General features: G+C 53.2%; 1 pseudogene; it reads right to left on the bottom strand.

The window, feature by feature from the left end:
* Window positions 1-1,154: 1,154 nt before the first annotated feature.
* Window positions 1,155-10,679, bottom strand: LOC139258428 (angiopoietin-related protein 7 pseudogene; annotated as a pseudogene).
* Window positions 10,680-11,087: the final 408 nt, after the last annotated feature.

The raw sequence follows: 11,087 nt of genomic DNA, 5'->3' as shown, positions 1-11,087 counted from the left end.
TAAGTGGCAAGTAACATTCGCACCACACAAGTGTCAGGCAATGACCATCTACAACAAGCCAGAGTCTAACCACCGCTCCTTGACATTCAACGGCATTACCATCACCGAATCCCCCACCATCAACATCCTGGTCTATTAACTGGACCAGCCACATAAATACTGTGGCCACAAGAGCAGGTCAGAGGCTGGGTATTCTGCGGCAAATGTCTCACCTCCTGACCCCCCAAAGCCTTTCCACCATCTACAAGGCACAAGTCAGGAGTGTGATGGAACACTCCCCACTTGCCTGGATGGTGCAGCTCCAACAACATCAAGAAGCTCAACACCATCCAGGACAAAGCAGCCGCTTGATCAGCTCCCCATCCACCACCTCCAACACTCACTCCCTCCACCACCTCCAACATTCACTCCCTCCAACACCTCCAACACTCACTCCCTCCACCACCTCCAACACTCACTCCCTCCAACACCTCCAACACTCACTCCCTCCACCACCTCCAACATTCACTCCCTCCAACACCTCCAACACTCACTCCCTCCACCACCTCCAACACTCACTCCCTCCACCACCGCCGCCCCCTGGCTGCAGTGTGCACCATCTACAAGATGCACTGCAGCAACTCGCCAAGGCTTCTTCGACAGCACCTCCCAAACCCGCGACCTCTACCCCCTAGAAGGACAAGGGCAGCAGGTGCATGGGAACACCACCACCTCCACGTTCCCCTCCCAGTCACACACCATCCTGACTGGGAAATATATCGGCCGTTCCTTCATCGTCACTGGGTCACAATCCTGGAACTCCCTCCCTAACAGCACTGTGGGAGCACCTTCACCACACGGACTGCAGCGGCTCACCACCACCTCCAGGGGCAATTAGGGATGGGCAATAAATGCCGGCCTGGCCAGCGACACTCACATCCTTGGAACAAATAAAAAAGATTCAGGAAATGGTCGGTGGGGGAGGGGAGGGTCAGGTGGGGGTCAGTGAGGGGTCAGTCAGGGGTCAGTCAGGTGGTCAATCAGGGGTCAGGCGGGGGTCAGGCGGGGGGTCAGGCAGGGGTCAGTCAGGGGGTCAGTCGGGGGTCAGGTGGGGGTCAGGCAGGGGTCAGTCAAGGGGTCAGTCAGGGGTCAGGCAGGGGTCAGGCAGGGGTCAGTCAGGGGGTCAGGCGGGGACGAAAGTTCCGCGGACGAATCATCATCGACGCCTTCTTCAGAGAGTAGTAATCGGAGTTTGTCCAACTGTACCACACGACACCATCAGGTCCCAGCAGCTTCCTGCCCTTCCCACAGTATCTTCCATCCTGTAGCATAGAGAGTGACAGTGTGAGATCAGGGTGGGGAGTGGTCAGAGAGAGGGAGGGGAACAGAGAGAGGGCGGAAAGAACAGGGAGTGAGGGGGGAATGTGAGGGGGGAGTAAATGAGGGGGAGAGTGTCGTAGGAGACAAGGGAATGGGGAGTGGGGAGGAGGTGTAGGGAGTGAGTAGTGGGGAGTCAGAGTGAAAACCCTCATCAGATGTAGGTGACAAAACTAAACCTGACTCCCTGGGTAATGACCCCTGACTCCCTGGGTAATGACCCCTGACCCCCATGGGTAATGACCAGTGACTCCCTGGGTAATGACCCCTGACCCCCATGGGTAATGACCCCTGACTCCCATAGGTAATGACCAGTGACTCCCTGGGTAATGACCCCTGACCCCCATGGGTAATGACCCCTGACTCCCATAAGTAATGACCTCTGACTCCCATGGGCAATGACCTCTGACCCCCATGGGCAATGACTGACTCCCGTGGGCAATGACCCCTACTTCTGTGGGTAATGACCCCTGACCCCTGTGTGTAATGACTCCTGACTCCTGTGGGTAATGACCCCTGACCCCTGTGGGAAATGACCCCTTACCCCTTCCTTCATTTATATCGCACCTTTAAAACATCCCAAGGTACTACACTGGAGCATCATGAAATAACAGCTGTCACCAAGGCACGGGATACTCGGACAGGTTTCCAACAGCTTGGTCAAACGGGTGAAACCCATGATCGCTGTGTTTGCTGGAGGGCGGGGGGTGGGGGGGATGTCCGGGAGGTGTGAAGCTCAGCGCCGGGTGTGGAAGTGGCGGTCCACTCGATAAACTCGGGGTCGCGTCCCCAGAAGGAAGGGGAGCGTTAATCCAGCACACCAGGTCTGTCCTGGGACACTAATGGGCGGACACCTCGGTGACCCTGGGCACTGGGCCGTGTGGCACTACTGAGCCCAAGGGGCCCCTCTCTCACTGATGGGAAGGGCCCTCACTGCAGGGAGTGATGGTGCGGGACCATCAGCTCGACACTCACCCAGCGAGCGGGACCGAGTGATCGCGGCCCCGGCCCGCGAAGAAACTGCATCGATCGCGGCAACAGAACGATTGTGGGTTTTCCCCCTCGGCCACCCGGACTTTAACACTGACCCCGGTAGCGGCCGGCCTGTCCGTACTCCTCCCCTCCACCCGCCGGTGTTAGTGCCCGGGACAGCAGCAGGGGACCACAGACTGTCTCGGGGCCGGGACGATGGTGAGACAATCGCCGGCGCAGGAGATCAGGGCACGACACAGCGCTGCCGCTAATCCCCCGCCCAATATAGCGGGCGGCGTTCCCAGCGTGCACCCGGACTGTAAGGTATTTGGGCCCCGTGACCACCTCCGCAAGGCACTGATCCAACGAATTTATACCCTGAGTGTCTTAAAGTTGAGAGAGGTAGAGAAGGGGAGAGGTGTGGGGAGGGAATTCCAGATCTCAACGTCTTGACAGCGGAAAGCTGTACCTGCCCTGGGAGTGTTTGATGGGACAGTGTAGAGGGAGCTTTACTCTGTATCTAACCCCCTGTACCTGCCCTGGGAGTGTTTGATGGGGCAGTGTAGAGGGAGCTTTACTCTGTATCTAAACCGTGCTGTACCTGCCCTGGGAGTGTTTGATGGGACAGTATAGAGGGAGCTTTACTCTGTATCTAACCCCCGTGCTGTACCTGCCCTGGGAGTGTTTGATGGGACAGTGTAGAGGGAGCTTTACTCTGTATCTAACCCCCTGTACCTGCCCTGGGAGTGTTTGATGGGGCAGTGTAGAGGGAGCTTTACTCTGTATCTAACCCCCTGTACCTACCCTGGGAGTGTTTGATGGGGCAGTGTAGAGGGAGCTTTACTCTGTATCTAACCCCCTGTACCTGCCTGGGAGTGTTTGATGGGACAGTGTAGAGGGAGCTTTACTCTGTATCTAACCCCCTGTACCTGCCCTGGGAGTGTTTGATGGGACAGTGTAGAGGGAGCTTTACTCTGTATCTAACCCCCTGTACCTGCCCTGGGAGTGTTTGATGGGACAGTGTCGAGGGAAATCAGGGGTGGATGTGTGAGTATATGACGTGTTTAAATGCGAACAAGCCAGTTGCCTCTCCCTAAAGGAGGGAGTGAGATTGGGTGCGAGGTGCTGAGGTACCTGGTAGTAAACGCCATTGAGATTGGAGAAGAAGCACTGGTGATACCACCAGCCTCCATGTGAGATCTCCGCACAAACGTTGCCCGTGTCTGGGGTGCTGAAGCTCCTCTTGTTGTGGTACCAAGCGAAGGAATCTTGCACCGTCCCACTGAACCCTCCCACATGTAGGCGATAGTGATTGGTCTCATCCTCAATACTGTCGGTCACAGAATGCCATTAATAGTACAGGAAAAACCATCAGGCCCAACCACCCGAACCCGAGCTCAAACCCAGCGACCCACCTTCTCCCCACATCCCCCAACCCCACCTACCCACCCTCTCCCCATATCCCCCAACCCCACCTACCCACCCTCTCCCCATATCCCCCAACCCCACCTACCCACCTTCTCCCCATTTCCCCCAACCCCACCTACCCACCTTCTCCCCATTTCCCCCAACCCCACCTACCCACCCTCTCCCCATATCCCCCAACCCCACCTACCCACCTTCTCCCCATATCCCCCAACCCCACCTACCCACCTTCTCCCCATTTCCCCCAACCCCACCTTCCCACCTTCTCCCCATATCCCCCAAACCCACCTAGCCACCTTCTCCCCATATCCCCCAAACCCACCTAGCCACCTTCTCCCCATATCCCCCAACCCCACTTACCCACCTTCTCCCCATTTCCCCCAACCCCACCTTCTCCCCATATCCCCCAACCCCACTTACCCACCTTCTCCCCATATCCCCCAACCCCACTTACCCACCTTCTCCCCACATCCCCCAACCCCACCTTCTCCCCATATCCCCCAACCCCACCTACCCACCTTCTCCCCATATCCCCCAACCCCACTTACCCACCTTCTCCCCACATCCCCCAACCCCACCTTCTCCCCATATCCCCCAACCCCACCTACCCACCTTCTCCCCATATCCCCCAACCCCACTTACCCACCTTCTCCCCATTTCCCCCAACCCCACCTTCTCCCCATATCCCCCAACCCCACCTACCCACCTTCTCCCCATATCCCCCAACCCCACTTACCCACCTTCTCCCCATTTCCCCCAACCCCACCTTCTCCCCATATCCCCCAACCCCACTTACCCACCTTCTCCCCATATCCCCCAACCCCACTTACCCACCTTCTCCCCACATCCCCCAACCCCACCTTCTCCCCATATCCCCCAACCCCACTTACCCACCTTCTCCCCATATCCCCCAACCCCACCTACCCACCTTCTCCCATATCCCCCAACCCCACCTACCCACCTTCTCCTCATATCCCCCAACCCCACCTACCCATCCTCTCCCCATTTCCCCCAACCCTACCTACCCACCTTCTCCCCATCCCCCAACCCCACCTACCCACCTTCTCCCCATTTCCCCCAACCCAAGTTAAATTTGCAAATGAAGTCTGGAGGATGAGTTCATGGAATTTATTTGAGACAGTTTCCTTGATCAACACATCATGGAACCAACCAAGACACAGGCTATTTTAGATCTCGTACTGTGAAGTGAGACAGGATTAATTTGTAATCTCATGGTAAAGGATCCTGTGCCGAAGAGACATCATAATACGATAGAATTTTACATTGGGTTTGAGGGTGAAATACTTCAGTTCGAAACGAGAATTTTAATCTTAAATAAAGCCAATTCCATTGACGATAAGGTAGTTTGGGAAATTGGATTAACAGGTTTAATGGTGGTTAGTGGTGTGCCACAGGGATCGGTGCTGGGACCACAACTGTTTACAATATACATAGATGACCTGGAAGAGGGGACAGAGTGTAGTGTAACAAAATTTGCAGATGACACAAAGATTAGTGGGAAAGCGGGTTGTGTAGAGGACACAGAGAGGCTGCAAAGTGATTTAGATAGGTTAAGCGAATGGGCTAAGGTTTGGCAGATGGAATACAATGTCGGAAAATGTGAGGTCATCCACCTTGCGAAAAAAAACAGTAAAAGGGAATATTATTTGAATGGGGAGAAATTACAACATGCTGCGGTGCAGAGGGACCTGGGGATCCTTGTGCATGAATCCCAAAAAGTAGGTTTGCAGGTGCAGCAGGTAATCAGGAAGGCGAATGGAATGTTGGCCTTCATTGCGAGAGGGATGGAGTACAAAAGCAGGGAGGTCCTGCTGCAACTGTACAGGGTATTGGTGAGGCCGCACCTGGAGTACTGCGTGCAGTTTTGGTCACCTCACTTAAGGAAGGATATACTAGCTTTGGAGGGGGTACAGAGACGATTCACTCGGCTGATTCCGGAGATGAGGGGGTTACCTTATGATGATAGATTGAGTAGACTGGGTCTTTACTCGTTGGAGTTCAGAAGGATGAGGGGTGATCTTATAGAAACATTTAAAATAATGAAAGGGATAGACAAGATAGAGGCAGAGAGGTTGTTTCCACTGGTCGGGGAGACTAGAACTAGGGGGCACAGCCTCAAAATACGGGGGAGCCAATTTAAAACCGAGTTGAGAAGGAATTTCTTCTCCCAGAGGATTGTGAATCTGTGGAATTCTCTGCCCAAGGAAGCAGTTGAGGCTAGCTCATTGAATGTATTCAAGTCACAGATAGCCAGGGTTTATCTCTGTGATTGACAATGTGAGGGGCGGTTTTATTTCTGGTTGTCAGTGTGATGGGGTGGGATTTATCTGTGAGTGACAGTGTGATGGGCGGGGTTTATCTGTGATTGACAGTGTGATGGGCGGGGTTATCTGTGAGTGACAGTGTGGGGGGCGGGCTTTATCTCTATGAGTGACAGGGTGATGGGCGGGGTTTACCTGAGTGACAGTTTGATGGGCGGGGTTTATCTTTGTGATTGACAGTGTGATGGGCGGGGTTTATCTCTGCGAGTGACAGTGTGATGGGCGGGGTTTATCTCAGAGTGACAGTGTGATGGGCGGGTTTTATCTCTGAGTGACAGTGTGATGGGCGGGGTTTATCTATCAGTGACAGTGTAATGGGTGGGGTTTATCTGAGTGACAGTGTGATGGGCGGGATTTATCTGTGAGTGACTGTGTGATGGGCGGGGTTTATCTGTGAGTGACAGTGTGATGGGCGGGGTTTTTCTGTGAGTGACAGTGTGATGGGCGGGGTTTATCTGTGAGTGACAGTGTGATGGGCGGGGTTTATCTCCGAGTGACAGTGTGATGGGTGGGGTTTATGTGTGAGTGACAGTGTGATGGGCGGGGTTTATCTCTGTGAGTGACAGTGTGATGGGCGGGGTTTATCTCTGAGTGACAGTGTGATGGGTGGGGTTTATCTGTGAGTGACAGTGTGATGGGCGGGGTTTATCTTTGAGTGACAGTGTGATGGGCGGGGTTTATATGTGAGTGACAGTATGATGGGCGGGGTTTATCTGTGAGTGACAGTGTGATGGACGGGGTTTATCTGTGAATGACAGTATGATGGGCGGGGTTTATCCGTGAGTGACAGTGTGATGGGCGGGGTTTATCTGTGAGTGACAGTGTGATGGGCGGGGTTTATCTATGAGTGACAGTGTGATGGGCGGGGTTTATCTATGAGTGACAGTGTGATGGGCGGGGTTTATCTGTGAGTGACAGTGTGATGGGCGGGGTTTATCTATGAGTGACAGTGTGATGGGCGGGTTTATCTATGAGTGACAGTGTGATGGGCGGGGTTTATCTATGAGTGACAGTGTGATGGGCGGGGTTTATCTGTGAGTGACAGTGTGATGGGCGGGGTTTATCTATGAGTGACAGTGTGATGGGCGGGGTTTATCTATGAGTGACAGTGTGATGTGTGATCTGCCTCACACTCTGACGGTCCCTGGGCTATAACCTACACTTTTTTTGCATGTTTAACACCCACTTAACACCCATTTTACCGTTGAAATGACATATATCGTCCAGATATTGCCCATTTCGCCACAAAATGGAAACTGACGCCAATTTTTAGGAAACTTATCGCCGAGCGTTACTTTCCCCATGTGCTTAACGCCAGGAGAAATATTACTGCCCGCCCACTTTTTTGGGCGGAATCATCAGAATGGGTGAAATCAGCGCCGATAATATCGGCCAGCGTTACTTTCCGCACAGAATTAACGCCGAGATTCAATATTAACGCCCGCCCACTTTTTTTTGTTGTGAGCATATTTACCGAAACTAACGCCCAGCCCCGGTCACCCAGTGTCACTTTCACCACCTCACACACATATCGCCCACAATATCGTTCGCCCAAAAAACGCCCAGAAAAAGTGGAACAGTTCTGAACGAACGCCAGCGGTGTGGCTGGCATTTGTTAAATCCCACTCTTACGTGAGGAGCTGATCTCGGAAAGATTTGCCTGAAAGAGCATTGATGTGAGTGAGTGTGTGTGTGTGCAGCTCAGACATCAATGGTGCCCATCAACTTGGTGCCAGTTAAAGTTTACGTTGATTGATGTTAAGTTGTATTTAACCCTTTCATGTTAAGGAATCACCAGTGTGTAACGGCCCAACTGTCTGAGACAATGTGTAACAAGGTTATGTTCAATAACAAAACTTTTATACCAACATTGGTCTGAAATCATAAATATCACAGCCAATAACACCCAATCCCCGCCCACACCCCACTTTTTCCACCATTGACATAAATCACATGTTCAACATGTCCAGCAGCACAGAATACAAAGGCAAAGCAGGAGCGTGGTCTCCTCCCCCATACCTTACAACAAATTGCATACACCCAGATGGAGATATAACACAGCCATCACCTGCCCACACGGACCTCACTTTCCTTCCCCGTTCCCCTTCTCCCCACCTCTACCCCTTCCCCTCCTCGCTCCACGGTGCCTGGCCGAGGAGCTCCTCAGGTGGTGCCTCATTGAGGGGGGATGAAGGCAGATGCGTTGGTTGCACGGGTACGGGAGCAGGGGGTGCCAAGGGGGCAACATTCTCTGATGCAGAAGCAGGATCTTGGTCCTTACTCTCATCTGTCGTTGGCAGTGGTGGTGCGGAACCTAGGGGTGGAGTGCCACGCTCTGGGGCCACTGGGAGGCCTGTGGCAGCAGTGTTCCTGGCTATCACATCCAGGGCCTCCACCATCTGCAGAATGTACTCAGTCATGGTCCTGGAGATGGTGGACAGCTGTCGGGATAGGCCCCCCAGTGCTTCGATGAGCTGGTCACCCATGTCTACAGTCCTCCTGGAGCACTGTACCATCTCTCCGCTGTCGGGTGGCGCTCGTGGAACAGACCTGCCGCATCCACGGGACCTCAGTGGGGTCGGAGCCGTCCTGGGGACAAATGGGGTACCCTGTGGTGAGGTGCTTGGGGCCGGTACCTCCAGACTGGAGGCGGGAATGACCGGAGGACCACTAGATGGCCTTGGGGTGGAATGGTTTCTGGAGCGTGGCGATGCAGGTTCCTCGAATCCGCGCTCTCATCCGTGGAGAACAGACCCAGCGGATTGACGGGCGACAATCGGAGCTCCTCAGCACCAGACGTAGTAGGATCGTCCGGAGAGTCCGGCCCCGTGCCCCCACCTTCTGGCCTCTGTGGCCTTGCCTGGGGCCACACTGCTGGCTGAGCTGAAAAACACAAATGAGGTTATTAGAGGAGAAGGGGGGTGCTCGGGTCACAAGGTGAGTCCAGCGCTACACACAGTATATGCACGACAAAAGCACCACCACTCTCAAAATCATCGCAGACATCACATTTCATCACCATCAACACATTGTGCATTGCAATGATTTTCACTAGGCCATCATTATTTCTAGGATGCTTTTAGAAATCATCTATCATGTATGATTGTTCGGATATGAGTGGGTGTGGCATCTATTGACTTTACATCGTGCAATGGTGTAAGCTTTACTCACGTGGCATCACTTCAGGGTCTGCAGATGTGTCCGGGGCTGTCCGGGGGTGCTTCCCCACAGTGCGAGCACCCGCTCCTCCATCTCTCTGATGTCGCTGGGGACTGGTGGCCCCTCACCCGTTCGCCTCTGCACGGACCTCATCGTCGATAGCGTCTTCTGTAAACAGTGACAGGACGACACGGCATGAGATCATTGCGTTATATCATTGCTAGGTACTGTCACAGACACTGATACAACACATAGCCGACAGATATAATCATCATTATTATTATCATTCTTTACCTAAAGACGTGCACCGTGACCACAGGCTTTGAATAAAACATTCCCAGTAAAAGTGAAAGATCTCACATCTGCTGATAGTCACTCATGACTGTTACAAATCAAATTATATAAACACATAAGTACATGTAAATCAATGTAATACTTACTCTTGCGGATCCCACAAGGTCGTTCCATGGCTTGCGGCATTGGTTGCCCTCACGCACCTCGTTAGTCGCCGACGAGACCACCTCTACTATCTCGGTCCATATCCTCCGGCAGGCCTTTGGGGTGGGCTTCCCACGCCCTCCCTGTGCCAAATCACCCCAGCGTAACTCGACCTCCTGCAGGAGGGAGGCATTTGCCTCGACCGAGAACCTCCTCACTCTTTTGCGCCCTCCAATGTGCTCCTCTCCCACCTCACTGCTCTCTCCAGCATCAGTCTCCACAGCGTGCTGTGATGCCTCCTCCTCTCTCTCCATTATAGGCTACATTCGGTCAAATATGTGGCTGGTAACTGCTACTTTTTCTTTGCCTACTTACTGTGAAGCTCTAAAGTCTCCCTCCTTCCTCCCAAAGCAGCCACACCCCACCCAGACATACCTTCAGTCCCTCTCAGCTCCCTCTCTCTCTGTCTCCTCTTCTGCGCATGTCATGATGACCCTTGACCTCCAGAATCGCGGGAATCGAACGTTGCCATGCCGTTGCTAAGGAGGGCCACACTTTACGGCAGAAGGTCAAAAAAATTTAACGCTAGCGCCCATTTTATCTTGCTCGCAGTAACGCCCATTTTAAAAGTGGAGACTTGGTGCTTTGAGAATGGGCGAGAAGCCGGCAATCTGAAAACCCGTTTTTAATGCCCATGCCGGAAATACCACAAAAGTGGAGGTTCTAGCCCTATCTCTCCCCGTGTCCCCGGAACTGGATGTTTCTCCTACCTGAAGCTCTCATACAGCCCAAACTCGTGTCTGTTGTTCCAGTCCTCCAGGTCAATGCGCAGTGAGTAGTCCCCTTGGCTGCTGATGTCATGGATGTGATCGTTGCCCAACCAGAACTCGGTGGCAAGTTCTCCGAAGCCCTTCTTATATTCCTTCCAGCTTCTGTTGAAGTCCGTGGAGCCATCGAACCTCCGCTGGACCAAGGTCCAACCACCTCCTGAGGTCAATTAAATCACAACCAGGAGAATATTCCATCAACTCAGTGGTCAGTCTCTGAGCCTGGACAGATTACACGTGAGCAAATACCCCATCTGAGAGCCCAGAGGGCAGACCGACTCCAGGAAACATTTATACAGCCTCTTTCACTGCCTCGGGACTCCCCAAAGCGCTCTACAGCCAATGAAGTACTTTTTGGAGTGTAGTCACTGTTGTAATGTAGGAAACGCGGCAGACAATTTGTGCACAGCAAGCTCCCACAAACATGACCAGATACCTTCTCTTATATCCGATTCCCCTGTCCTGTTGCCTTGCAGCATCATCGCTCTTGTCATTCAGTCTATCCTGCCTTCCACCCTATCACGGACTTTCCCTTTTGTTCTTTCCTCCTCTCCCTCTTTCCCCGACT

The sequence above is a fragment of the Pristiophorus japonicus genome, unplaced genomic scaffold (assembly GCF_044704955.1).
Source record: "Pristiophorus japonicus isolate sPriJap1 unplaced genomic scaffold, sPriJap1.hap1 HAP1_SCAFFOLD_978, whole genome shotgun sequence".
Lineage (NCBI taxonomy): Eukaryota > Metazoa > Chordata > Chondrichthyes > Pristiophoridae > Pristiophorus > Pristiophorus japonicus.
This window is presented reverse-complemented; position numbering and strand designations above follow the sequence as displayed.